General features: G+C 39.8%; 1 protein-coding gene and 1 long non-coding RNA gene across 8 annotated transcripts in view; one reads left to right on the top strand and one right to left on the bottom strand.

Annotated features, from left to right (window-relative positions):
• IL1RAPL1 (interleukin 1 receptor accessory protein like 1) overlaps positions 1 to 13,347 on the bottom strand; it is a 2,334,001-nt gene extending 2,320,654 nt beyond the window's left edge. For 2 of the 3 annotated variants that reach the window (XM_069637303.1, XM_069637304.1), the window contains exon 1: positions 12,544 to 13,347. The gene's annotated coding sequence lies outside the window, so the exon portion shown is untranslated. The remainder of the gene's footprint in view (positions 1 to 12,543) is intronic. The other variant, XM_069637302.1, reaches the window with a different exon arrangement.
• LOC138526483 (uncharacterized) overlaps positions 1 to 13,938 on the top strand; it is a 612,646-nt gene that overhangs the window by 304,174 nt on the left and 294,534 nt on the right. The window lies entirely within an intron of this gene.

Below are 13,938 nucleotides of genomic sequence, written 5' to 3'. Positions count from 1 at the left end.
CTGAAGTATTGACTCTTGATGTCTCTATAATAAGGATTTGGGGTTTAGCAGCTGGGGGAATATAAAACCATGATTAAATTAGCCTGTTTAGTAGCTAAAGGCATTAATGAAACTTCTCAAGCTTTAACTGACTGGTTATTAGATAGTAGGAATTTTAGGAAAGCTATTTTGCAGAACAGAACAGCTATTGATTATCTATACCCGAAGCATAATTTGGGGTGAAATGGTGTGGAAGGGATGTGTTTTAACTTGGAGGACCATTCCCGGTCCATTGAAAAGCATATTGGTGGGTTGAGGGATCTGATTTCTCAAGTCACTCAGGACCAGGACGATCAGTTGTTTGCATGGATTTCAGAAGCTTTGTGTTCTGTTTTTATTTGGTTTTTTGTTGTTTTGGGATATTTTATTTGTTGTTGCATGGGGTATGTTTTATAGGTTTAGAGAACCTTCTTTTCATCCATTGGGTTAAGGTAGTTGATTGTCCAAGGGGTGGAGTGGAGTGCGTGTGTGCAAAATGAGCACCGGTGCACAGTCATTTTGGACATTCACTTCCATCACTGCAATGAAAGCCTACATTTTTGTGGGCTCAGTAAGTAAACGTGAATTCTTCAAATGGTTGCAAGGTCAGGATGATCTCAGATGAGCTAGCGGGAAGGAAATCTTGTTGTCTCGTCCACTGAACGACAAGCCGAGGAGGGAGTGGGGCTCCACAGGTGCAGTGATAAGGGGTGCTGGGAACGGAGACGAGAGAGAGAAGCTCCACCCTGTGCTCCCAATGCTTGCTGTCTGCTCTTCGGCCGAGGGCAGATGCAAGCATGAAGGGGCAGGGATTTATCCCAATAAAGAGCTGAGATATGTCTCAGAGGGAGGAGATAGAACTGGACCCCCAGATGATAAAGTCTCGCTGAGAGGGAGGACGCTCTGCTCCAGACCCCGTTAGCATGAGTGATCTCTCTGCCTACCTGTCTTGGGACTAAGCAGTATTGAGGAGACTGAGATAAAGGGGTTTTCTGTGGCTGATGCAACAGTGGTGATGTACTTGCTCTATGTATATGCATAATCATGTGTATTTGTTATGTGTTAGTTGTTTGTATGTTTATTGGGTTTGAATAAAGGTACTGTAACAAGCCATTTATTCTATCTTTCTAACCAGCAGTCCATGTGTGCTTTATTGCCTCTGAGTGAAAATGTTTGCTTTTGGTCGGGGTAAGAGGGTGAAGAAATATAAAGCCCTGCATGTGCCTTGAAAAAGCAAAACAGTGGGTGAAGAGCGTGACTTTTTTTCAGAGGGCGGATGCAACCCCTTGGGATTTTTGAGGTTGGCAAGCTTGCTCGAGTATTTGGCTACCAGGATTCTACTCTGGTTGTCATGTTCCCAGTGCAGACGCTTACCCACAAGACTACAAGCACTTGTGTATTTGGATCTTGGTATCAGGGAATATTTCAAAACACATTGCTGAGTTTAAAAGGTGAGCATCTTTTATACTTTGCCAGCATATTTATTGGAACATTTCCTCTCAGGTAATTTTTCTGGTGTTCATTACTTTTTTTAAAAGTCCAGTGCTAAATTTGTATATTTCATTTTAAGATATATGTCTGTTACTGTGAGTACATTCATGGGTGCCAGCTTTTGATTTTCGCTATGGGGGCAATGTGCCTGGGCATATGTTATTCTTGCAGCTGATCATTTTTTTCCCTTTCTGTCCCGCTTAAATGTGGTTAGTTGAGGTTGTGTAATGTATCACAACAGTCACCATGAAACCGCCCATAATACAAGGGATTTGTACCACAATGCTTAACCAAAGTGTTTGGTCCATGGCAAAAAATGTAATCTCACTGCGCAATTTCTAAAAACATTGTGAGTTGTCAAAGCCTGCAATCTTTTATACATAACAATAACACTGCCAAAATAGGTCAAAATCAGTTTGTGATTGATGAATGTCTTAGTGCGATGGGTTGCAAGTGTTTTATAATATTGAGTGGATGTGCCAACCAGCCATGGCCAAAGGCTAAGGCTAGTGGTCAGGTAGTGTTATAAAAATCTATGGAATAACAAAACGCTTGAATTTCAAGGAACAAATGTTAGTTGCAGGTACTTTATGGTGAGAACTTAACACAACAAAAACCTGAAATTGAGCTAAAGCCACCTTAACTTCCAAGCCCCATTTGTGCAGCCTATGACCACAATGATGACATCCCTAATGACATCATCTATGACATACACACAAACATACAAAATGAGAAACCCTTTACAGATTACTTTTACTTTGTACAGTATGTGTTTAATTTCAATTGTAACATGTTAATCACTTACGAAATACACAAAGAAATATACATCTATGTATATGTTTAAGCAAATGTTGAAAATTCTTCGAATACATCTTAATACTTAGTTGTACATTGTTTTAAAGCACTTTTTGTAAAAACACATTTTTCTTACATTAAAACAATTGTGTATTCACGTATTCACGTATGTTTATTTCAAAACGTCGTAGGTAATTAGGGTTCAACATGTGTCGTTTTTCTATTTATTTCTACTAATTTATTTTGTAAATGTATACACAGATTATATTATAGTCAACATGTCTTAGATATATTTTGCACACACGAACATTCTAAGCAGTATACCTTTTATAATTCACATATCTGTTATCAACGTACTATAAAGGAAAGCTTCACAAGTAGTGATATGATGCATGTGTAGTTGTTTACTGTTTTAAACAATGTATTCGTTGTTATGGACTATTCCAAAATGCTAATATCACAGTTGTAGAAACTAAGGGTAGTGTAAACATGGGCAAACAGGTTATGTTTGATGACATTAGTTACATAATCATTGATGTCATTTACGATGCTATTAGCAATGTCACCAGTGATGCCATTAGTGATGTCATCAATGAGGTCATCTGTGATGTCATAATTGTGGTCATAGGTTGCGGAACAGGGGGTGCGAAGTTAAGGAGGCTTTAGCTGAATTTCAGGGGTTTTGTTAAGTTCTCACCTTAACGTCCCTGCAACTGAAGTGTTTTCCTTGAATATATATATTCCCCTTTTTTTCTCCTTCTTTGTTCTTTTTTCATTCAAGATAACCTGGGAGTTCTTGATATGACATGGCTCATGGGTTGGGATACTGTTCATGCAAAGGAGATAAGCAGATGACACTTTATGGTTGCCAGACAGGATAGTGCATCATTTCAGGAGTAGTCGCTGTTTTACATGCTTCGTACTGTGTGCATTTTGATGACTACCTGTTGATAGCAAATAATGTTGTAAACTCTGTGGTTTTGAATTTCCTAATTATTTTATGAGAGTAACCATAATAATTTTTGGTACAATGCTGCACTATGCACTTCAAGACCTTTTGCTGCTAGGATTATATCCCAAAGTATGAAGTATACAGCATTCAGCACTTTGTTTAGACTTTTGTATGTACCCATATTAAATTTTGGGACCATGCTGCACTATGCACTTTAAACCTTTTGCTGCTAGGACTATATCCTATAGTATGAAGATTATAGAACTTGGCACTTTGCTTAATCTTTGTATGTCTTTAGTGTACAATATTTTGCATTTTGCACTGTAGGATTATATGCCATGACGGTTGCATTGTCTCATAGAGCATTGTGTTCATTACAACCTGCCTGTTGTACTTCAATATTGTATGCTGTTATGGTCTGTTAGGGCCGGATTATACAATATTCGACATTACAGGTATTGCATTCTGCTTTTTGCACTTTGAGATCCGCTGATTTTATGATCGGTTTTGGGATTACCGAACATCATTCATTTTTACTCTATTTTACAATTTCTGCTTTATTGTAACTTTGCATTTTAAGATCATATGTTGCTTGTGTTCTATCCTTACTTATTAAGTATTACAGCACTATGCATTTTATTCTATAATCTTACCCACTGTGGTGCAACTGAGTTCCTAGATTTTGGTATGATGCACATGAATTACCATAATTATCAATAGGATTCACTAGAACTTTTTGCGGAATATATAGCTTTCTACGAAACAGTGGGGTTTCAGTACATATGCAGTATACATGAGTACCTAGCATTACATAATTCCATATGAGAAAATGATGTGCGGATGCAAATACGTGTCAGGTGCACATGCATTACTTGGGATATGGTTTACTGGCAAGTAGCATTTTGCACGTCAAACTACAAATACCTTTGTATGCAGTTATTGCAGATATTGATTGTACCTGCTATGATGGTCTGTTGATTACTTTAATATCTTTGCACTTGATGGGCGGTATATCCACATATGGTTGACAGTCCAAGATGGTGGATATGTTTTCTGTACTCCTTGAAGACTGGTGCTGAGCACACTGTGAGATCAAACATGAATGATGGACTATAACCCGAATCCCAATGGCAGCTTGCCTCAATGCAAAGTCTCCTTTCATTTTGCTCCCATAAACTATGTATTTGAATTTTTTTTACTGGGGGTCAGGTAATATGAACAAGCAACAGGATCATTGTGAAACGCGTTGTTGTGATGGCACCATACCTTCATCCTTATTTTGGGATTGTAGATTTTAAGCAATATAATAGAGATATGTTTTTTAAATATTTATCCAGACTCAGACAACATGTGTGGATTTCAGCCCATTGGGGGTGTGACTCGACTGCCTGTTTAGTTACTGGTTGAAAGAAGATATACACACACAGACACCCATCAGAGGGTCTGCAGTAGCAACTGTGTAGTTAGGGTCAAGTTCCTCTTGCCATAGGAAGAGCAGTTTTGGGTGCCTTATAACTTTGATGCTGTTAGACGAATCCTCACGAAACTCTGAATTATTGTCTGAAGTTTTGTATGGTTTCGACAAGGGGGGGCAAAGTTATAGAGGGGGGTCCCAAAAATGTTGAAATCCAAATAGACATGAATGGAAAAATGTTTTGCTGGCAGCTACAACACAAACCGTTGGACGTAGTTGCACCGAACGTGCGTGAGGAGCAGTGCGCTGGCCCCGAAAGCGTGCTTTTGTAAATTTGATTTTCTTTTTTTCAGTAGATTTTTTTTTTTAATTCTCAAATTGTAGGGCAAAAGAAATTAGTGATATATCTGTCTGGTCCGTGGACACCTCTGAGCCAAATGGGAAGCTGCATAATATTCACGGACAAGGTACGCAGTCTATGATTGGTCAATTTTCTCAACTTCTAGCTGCGCCGCTATATGGTTTCATCTGTCACAAGCGTGATATAAATAGTCAAAACCGAATCAATTGAACAAAGTAAAGTACATCAAACATATTGAAATGGATCCCATGTTGGATTCGTGAATTGTGCCCATAGTCCGCAGACATTGCGGTACAAAAAAGCTTATTTCGGGATAAAAGAGTTTCTGGGAAGGTTTGGAGAAAGAAGAAAAGGACAATTGTATGCATTATTGTGTGTAGAAATGGCTGTGGGGTTGACGCTTGGAATGGATATAGTAGTTGTAGTAATAACAATACATATTGTTGTGGCCACTGGCCATGGCCATAGTAGTATCTTTACTGTGGACTGAATGCTTGCAGAAATGTGTCTCCTGACCATGAGCAGCATAGTGTGCTTAGTTGGACAGGACATAGCAACTTTGGAATATGCCCATAATAGTATGTTTACTTTGGGTTAAATGCCTGAAACAATGTGGCTACAATAGAGCAATTAGTTGAACATTGTAACAATTCGGGGCATGCTTGCTTGGAATATGAATATAGTAGTAGTAGTAATAACAATACGGCCGTGTCCACAACAATATCTTTACTTTGAGTTGACTGCTTGCAGCATTTTAGCTTCTGGCCATGGCCACAATGGTATGTTTACTTTGGGTTAAATGCCTGCAACAATGTTGCTATTGGTCTTGGGCACAATAGTGTTCTTAGTTGGACACGTTAACAAGGGCATATTGTCCGGGGAGTGGCTGCCTGGAGTATGGATATAGTAGTAGAAATAACAATACAATATTGTTGCGGCCATGGCCAGTGGCCCGATTGTTCGGGCTGCTGGCCATGGCCAAAATAGTATGTTTACTTTGGGTTGAATGCCTGCAACAATGTGTATACTGGCCATGGCTAAGATAGTGTGCTCTGTTAGACATGGCAGCTAGGGAACATCTGTGTTTCTTTGTCTGTAAAGAAAATAAAATATAGTTAGTTGGAAATCACGGTATGGAAGAAATACATAATGTTTTACACATGCATTAACTTTTTTGACCTTCATAATTAGTACATATTATGTACTATCTTGTCTACAACATTTGTGTGTTATACACTGTTGTATTAATTAACATATTGTAATCATTGGGTCATGGGGGAAAAATCCAAAGTGGATTTAAAGAACCCATTTTGTACATTTATTGTTAATAAAATGTATATTGTGTTCAGGTTTTTCTCAATTTCTTTCAGATTGTTACATTTATGAAAGGGAGACACATTTTGTATGTGTAGAAAGTAGTAAATTGGCAGTACATGTACATAAAGTAATTACATAGATGATGGCGTGTTTTACATTTAATGTAATTAAGGAATATTGTTTTGTGTGTTTATGTTTAATGTAGTTAAATGCCCATTGGCATATTCTAACTGTATATTATTTTGAATGTGAATTTAAAGCCTAATTTAATTACTAAATTTGGGTTTAAGTAACATTAAGTAGGCATTTGTTAGATTTGCTGGTAACCTTGGTTTTTCAGTAACATTACATTCAAACCAACTTATTCCTTTTTTAACATATGCAGCATACTGACATGAAGTGGTTGTGGTGCCAGTGTGGTTGTGTTATACCTACTGTTGTGAATGGTTTCTTGCCAAGGGATACTTGGGCGTGAGTGAAGTTAGTGAGTTTACAGTTACTTTTAGTGCCATCTGCATTGTATCTTAAAAGGATTCATATTACATAACGGCCATGTGAATCTATTTGTATGTGTGAAAGATTGTCTGATTTGCAAAATGAGCATACTATGCCATGATTTACACTTTGGAGAAGTTGTTGCAATTGAATTGCACCTGAAAAGCAAACTGGTCACGAACGTACCAGACGGGCACTCAGGTCGGGCTCAAAAGGTCAAATCGAAATTGCCAGATTAAAAAAGGCTAACGGACTTAGGAAAGACTTCCATATCAAAGCAGCCATGATGTGGAACAACCTGCCCATCTCTAAGACTAGAACAGAAATACACAAGCTTCTGGTGAAAACTCAAGACACATTTGTTCAAATGATAAACCGGTCCTAAAAAACTGATACCCCTAATGACTTACTGAGCGCCTTGTCCTGTGATTTTATGTGTTTTGTCCCTACGTCTACATGTAAGCGCCCTGATGCTTGTGAGCTGCTGGCGCTATATAAACAAATAAATAAATAAAATATAGATAAATATACAAATCATTCATTAGGACATGCAATTGTGAAACAGGGTTGTAAAGACTGCATGTATGTTTCCAAGTGCATGACATGTATAAGATTTAATTTATAGGGATGTGTTTTGTGTCCACCATTTCCAGTAAGTACAAAATGAATTCTTGTGGATCCACCAGGTATTTGTTAGATTTGCTGGTAACCTTGGTTTTTCAGTAACATTACATTCAAACCAACTTATTCCTTTTTTAACATATGCAGCATACTGACATGAAGTGGTTGTGGTGCCAGTGTGGTTGTGTTATACCTACTGTTGTGAATGGTTTCTTGCCAAGGGATACTTGGGCGTGAGTGAAGTTAGTGAGTTTACAGTTATTTTTAGTGCCATCTGCATTGTATCTTAAAAGGATTCATATTACATAACGGCCATGTGAATCTATTTGTATGTGTGAAAGATTATCTGATTTGCAAAATGAGCATACTATGCCATGATTTACACTTTGGAGAAGTTGTTGCAATTGAATTGCACCTGAAAAGCAAACTGGTTACGAACGTACCAAGACGGGCACTCAGGTCGGGCTCAAAAGGTCAAATCGAAATTGCCAGATTAAAAAAGGCTAACGGACTTAGGAAAGACTTCCATATCAAAGCAGCCATGTGTTTATGATAAATGTAATAACTCTTGCATGTTTGTCCAATTTCTGCCTTATCCCTGAGACGATGCAGATAGTGTCCGAGGTGTCAGAGGCATTAGTGGCATTTCTGTGCAGGGTGAGTATTTGTAAACATTGCTGTTCTGAACGAAGCAAATAGTGTGCCCAATTTGTGGCAATTGGAATAGAAGATAGATTGCTAGATTTGCATAGCAATTGACACCAATTTTGCTGTAGAATTTAAAAAGATCCAAAGTATTTGGTCTCTTTGGTTTGAAAGACTTGCATATGATTTTCTTTTTTAAAAGGGATTAAGGGGAGATCTGCTATTGTTTGTTTGTACTAGTTGTCTTTTTAAAGGTTTTCTTTTTTTGAGGTACAGGGTACCTATCCAGATGTGGAGTGGATGGTGGATGCAGTCAGTTGGATTCTAGGATGCAAATAATGTCTGAGTTGACTTTCTTTGCATTAAAGTTAACTAAGAATTGACCAGTGAGTGTGCAAAGATGTGAAAGTGCTGTGCTGCCAATGTCTTCAAGTGCGTGGTCGAGGGTTAGACCTTGTGACTGGTAACAGCATTTGCACGAAACAGAGAGAATTGTCCTCTGCGTACATGCATATCTTTAAAAAGAAGGAAACCTGATGTGGTGCAGGGATTTCTTTGTGTGTTCATGTTTGTCAAAATTGATTATAGCAAACTGGATATTATGTTCTTGTTGTTTCTGTGATCCTGTTCCAATTGCTCCAATGACTAAACCTTGTTCTCGGCCAAGGTTGCGTTTTAGTATCATTCTGCAGTTTAGGCACAGAGTTAACAGTTTATCCAATCCAGCTGTGTTTGAGATAGATATTTCTAGGTGATTTAGTCGTGCTGTTGCTTATTGACATACAGAGCATTTCATGCCATAGACTTCTAGTTTGTGCAACTGATATGACCTATGGGTTGCATTCTTTTTCAGAATTGTTTCAATAAATTGATCACAGTTTGCAAAGGTTGGCATTAAGCACATGCATTTAAAGCCAGAATCGTGCCAATTTATCAAAAGGACACAAGACAGATTCCTGGAAATTAAAGGTCAATATTGTTGCTTGATACTGTGGGACAAATGTTTGCAAAACTAATTCTTAGTCATCTCCAAGCCTGTGTAAATTTAAACAATCTTTTTAATCACCTCCATGCACAATTCCAGCAGGTGACTAGTACGATAGATCAATGTCTCTGCTTATCCCTTATCGTGCAAAAGTACACGATTTTAAATAAAAGGAGTGTGCACATGGTCTTCGTAGACCTGAAGACCGCATTCAACTGTGCACTGCGAGCTCAGCTCTAGCAGGTCTTGGCAAGCAGGGGGATGCCTGAAACTCTACTGACTCATTTCCCAACTTCACACCGACAACACAGCTGTCGTGTGGTGGGGACTCGCTGGGGGGGTAACCGGCCCATTTAGGGTAGACAGGGGCATGGACAAGGCTGTGTCCTTGTCCCGTTCCGGTTTTGCACATCACATTCCAACATGCACTCACTACAGGTTGCACAAAACAGCGCAGTTCGTGTCATCCATGGCATGTCTAAACAAACCCATGAAACTGCTGCACGCAGGAAACTGCATTGGTTACCTGTAAAGCACTGAATTACTCACAAGCTCCCCACACTGTCATTTAAATGCTAGTCTAATGCTTGCTCCAAATATCTAAAGGATCGCCTGAAGGTTGTTACTTTACGGAGACAGCTCCGATGCTCGGTCTATCCGACATTACAGACAAACTGGCTTGGTTCGGGGGGACATCCTTTGGTATCCAAGCATCTCTGCTTTCGAACACGCTACCCGGGCCGATATGGTCAGCTGATAACTTGGCCACTTCAAAAAACTAGTCAAACACAACCTCTTCAACGTCAACCCAGGTTGAACCCCGGGATCTCCAGGTTCTCCTCCTGGCTGATGACCTTTATGTTTGTCTTCGTCTTGTTTGTTTTGTGTGCGCCCTGAGGCCCATGGACATGTTGCGTACTGCAAGAATTAAAATAAATAAATGAATGAAGTCATCACAGAATTATTTACTAATTGCTCTGTTGAGAGGTTTGATCCCACGAGGTTGGGCGTCGATTTATTTTGGGCGCTAATCTTCGCGGATGACACTGACGTGGTTTTGTTGTCAGCATCACTGATGGGAGTAAAACACAGCCTGGACTGTTATGGCAATAAAAGCCATCAAATGAATTTGGCTTAAAAGGAGGTAGATGGTACCAAACTGAAGCAGGTCAAATTCTATGACTACCTTGGCGTACAGGTTTTAGACACCAGTTCCTGGTCTGCACAAATTCAAAAATCTTGTACAAACTTGGAGTTTGGGTTGAAGCCAATAACAAGCCTGATAGCTTTAAAGCCGGGTCTATACTGGATTAGGCTCTGGGTGACCCCGGAGATTACAAAGTATAGAGAGGCTTTAAATAACTCTGCAGACAGGAAGATACCTCCTTGGGTGATACATGTCAAGCAGCAGTTGAGCGTTCTTAACCTTGGCAGCCTCTGGCTGAACCCAACAACGATAACCAAGGCAGTAAACGCAAGGTGAGACTCGCAACCCTGCAAGTCAAATGGCAACAGCTAGAACATTCTTGCCTAAGCTTGAAAGTTAGTATGCATCATTTGGCCCTGAAAAATGATTTTAAATACAAAGAATATCTTGATTTTATATCCCGACCTATGCATAAGCACTTTTTATGGAGTTTAGGACTGATTCTCTCAAGGTGGCCAAATGTACCTGTAACTGGAAGTACTCCAACGCCGATATTTGCCTATTATGAGGCACCAGTGAAGAAACCATTATGCATTTTATGTTATTCTGTGACTCATTCAAGGAGTTGAGGGCTTTGAACTTGATTCCATTGTTTAAGAGGCCCAGTGTCTTTGGAGTTGTGGATGCATCATTGCCATGCCAAACGACAATCGATTTAAATGCAGTATTTTTTGTGGCAAAATGTATTAACCGTGCATGGGCTCGAAGGAACCACTTGATCAGTCGTTCATCTGATATTTAATCATTGAAGTGTTTTCTCAGTTTTTCCCTTTTTTCTCTCTATGCATTTTATTGATCTTTTATTTATGCACATTGTGATGGATTTACTGTGTTTTAGAGACTTTAAACACAGTAATCTGCATGTTATGTATTATTAGTGCTGAACTGTGTTTTTATATATGTTGTGTGGGGAAGACAGTTGTGTCGAATAAAGCTTTTTAAATGAATTAAATGATTGCATTTGAAATAATGTCGCCCTCAAGAAAGAAACAAAGCATTTTCAACAATTTCGCCTCATTAGTTCAAAAGTTAATACAAGTATGTCACGTCCATTGTAAGATCACTACTGCCGTCCTACCTCCCATCCCCTCCCCCTTACCCTCGCACACACCAGAACCCTGCTGACAATTGATAGACTTCAGCTCCCAGTGCATGGCCTGGTAGTGTAGGCCTAATGGACAAGATTACAATCAGCGCTGTACATGGGAAAGACGTGGCGTGACAAAACAAGTGCATGTGCAATTAGGAAACTACACTAAGCACGTTGAAGCAATTCACCACAAGGACAAGCCACCAGCATCTGTTTGCGAAAAGGCAATTGGCGAGGCAAATTGAGTTTAGTAACCCTTTTATATTGGTCGTCTTTAACTTTCAGGTTTTCAAAATAGAGAGCAGGTGTTTCTAAACGTCACAGCAAGCCCTGGATGCCTGTGCATGGAACACTGGAGTCGGGATTTTTTTCCTAAAATAGCTGCGCTTGTCGCCACGTGGTAGTGGGGGGAGGGTAAAGGAGAGGGTTAGGAAAGGTGAAGAGATGGTGAGAGGTATATTAATTACCCTCTATTTGACTGCCCGTCTGCGGCATTTCGGCATTACTCACTCTAATACAAGGCATAGGAAAGCAGTGAGGTATGTCTAAAAAAAATGCCATCTACACGGCTAAGCAGGTCATTTCCATCCCACAACTTTCGCGTCCCCAACCCTTCCACACTAACACTTACGACGTGCACATGCATTGTATCGTGCGATAATATGAACAGCATTTTTTATATTAATCAGTGGATTGCATTTGTTAGGATCGCCATTGTCAAAACACAAGCATTGAAGTTTGGCCATGATGAAGTAGGGATATGCGAATCATCAAACAGTTGATACAAATGCACCTTTGGTTCACGCATTGATGAGAAGATTGGTGTACATTTTAAAGAACATACATCAACTAGGACCCCTAAATATCCCTATCCAGTCGTTAGGGATGTATACAAGTCCGTCTTATGCCATTCGAAATTCAACTGCAATATTCAGAAAGCCACCCCCCTGTTCTACCTTCTCAAATATCGCATCAATCTACCAATATTATGAGTGCTAGATGTGCCACAAAAATTACTCTGTAGAAAAATCAGCTGCGGTTGTTTGTCGATAGTAGCTCAGTTTCAGGCTCCCATTACAATGCAGCAATCATGAGAGGTCCAATTTCAACAAAAAAGCCGCACCAGTAAATCGGTAGAGAAAATGAACTCACCCGACGATCTTTCGATGTGTTCCAATGTAGATGTCAGCCAACCAGGCAATCTCCTTTCATCACCAATTCCCAATCAGCAAATCCGCGGTTAACTCCTGTTTATATCTGCTCGTTTTCTGCTACCAAATACCAGCGCAAATAAAAAAAAGCCATTCACCAGTGCCAAGTGCACCGATGCAGCGATTCCATATAGACCTTTGCTCGAGAATCCCCAACAATCGGCGTCAGCTGGTGAAGTGTTCAGTACCATTCACTGAACCTAGGGCACAGGGGTGAAGCAAACGGAATAAGCTTGAAAAGATATGACACGAAATGTAGGTCTGTGGACCTACAGTATGATGTCGGCAAACAATTTGATGCGAAAAGGATCATGTATTGTACCCAGTCTTTCTTCACGCAGCGTCGTAAAAGATTTTGCTGTGCACGTAGAAGCCTCCGGTATCAGTGGTAACCATGGGAAGCCCAGAAATGCATGTATATTTCTTAAGTATTCCGCATAACGGATCCGGTGGGCTTTTCCTTCTACTGTACCGCTATGTGAAATCACAAAATCCCCTGCTATTTGAAAGGTGTCTCCCGGGTCCTAGCACTACCTCCGACTGAAAGGAAGAGGGGGGTAGGGGGGGCAGATGTCTGGTTTCCCTGAATGATGCTAATTTGAACTAAAAATCACACGCGCACAACAAATACCAGACCTTGATTAATGGGCAGAATCATCAAGAAGCATCCTCCAGGAAAAAAGAGGGCGAGAAAGCGAGAGACAAAAGGAAAGACGCTGCAACGTAGAACGGAAGCCAGTGTTTCTACAAAATCGACTCATTTGATTGAATGCATTTTCTGGTTTTCTGCAAGTCATAAGGAAGATACTGTTACTGCCACCCAATGGATATTTCAATATTAGCCAATTTATGATAGTATCACTTTTGCGACCTTTTTCCTGAGCTAAACTGACAGATTGTTTTTCATTTCTTATATTTATTTGTCTTTACCGCGAATACAAAATCAGATCAGTAGAGTGCAAGCAGCCACAATGCGTGTTAAGTAGCGGGGTACTTTCATAACGGCATGTCTTCCTTCGAACATCGTTTCACTTTTTGCAGCCATTGCATGGAGCTCTTACCACTCCTCCCAGCAATTCATAATGCGATAATGAATATTATTTTTCACATTGAGGAGGAGGTTTTTTTAAGAGGTGATGCACTATCTGCGGCTGCATTCCATGAAGCAAACTGTGTGATTTGCTGTTGCCATGGGATCTTTGTTCGAACTGTCTGAATTGTGTGGGAACATTTCTACCCTCAATCCTTCCAGTTGGAATCTGTCAAGTGTGAAGATACAGCACACACAATACAATGCCGTTGAGCAAACTGGGTTGTTTTTTTGGAAATGAAAACT

This window comes from Ambystoma mexicanum, chromosome 7p (assembly GCF_040938575.1).
Source record: "Ambystoma mexicanum isolate Mex_15411 chromosome 7p, UKY_AmexF1_1, whole genome shotgun sequence".
In the NCBI taxonomy this organism is placed as follows: Eukaryota; Metazoa; Chordata; class Amphibia; order Caudata; family Ambystomatidae; genus Ambystoma; species Ambystoma mexicanum.
The sequence above is the reverse complement of the archived record's forward strand: the minus strand, read 5'-3'. Positions and strand labels throughout refer to the sequence as shown.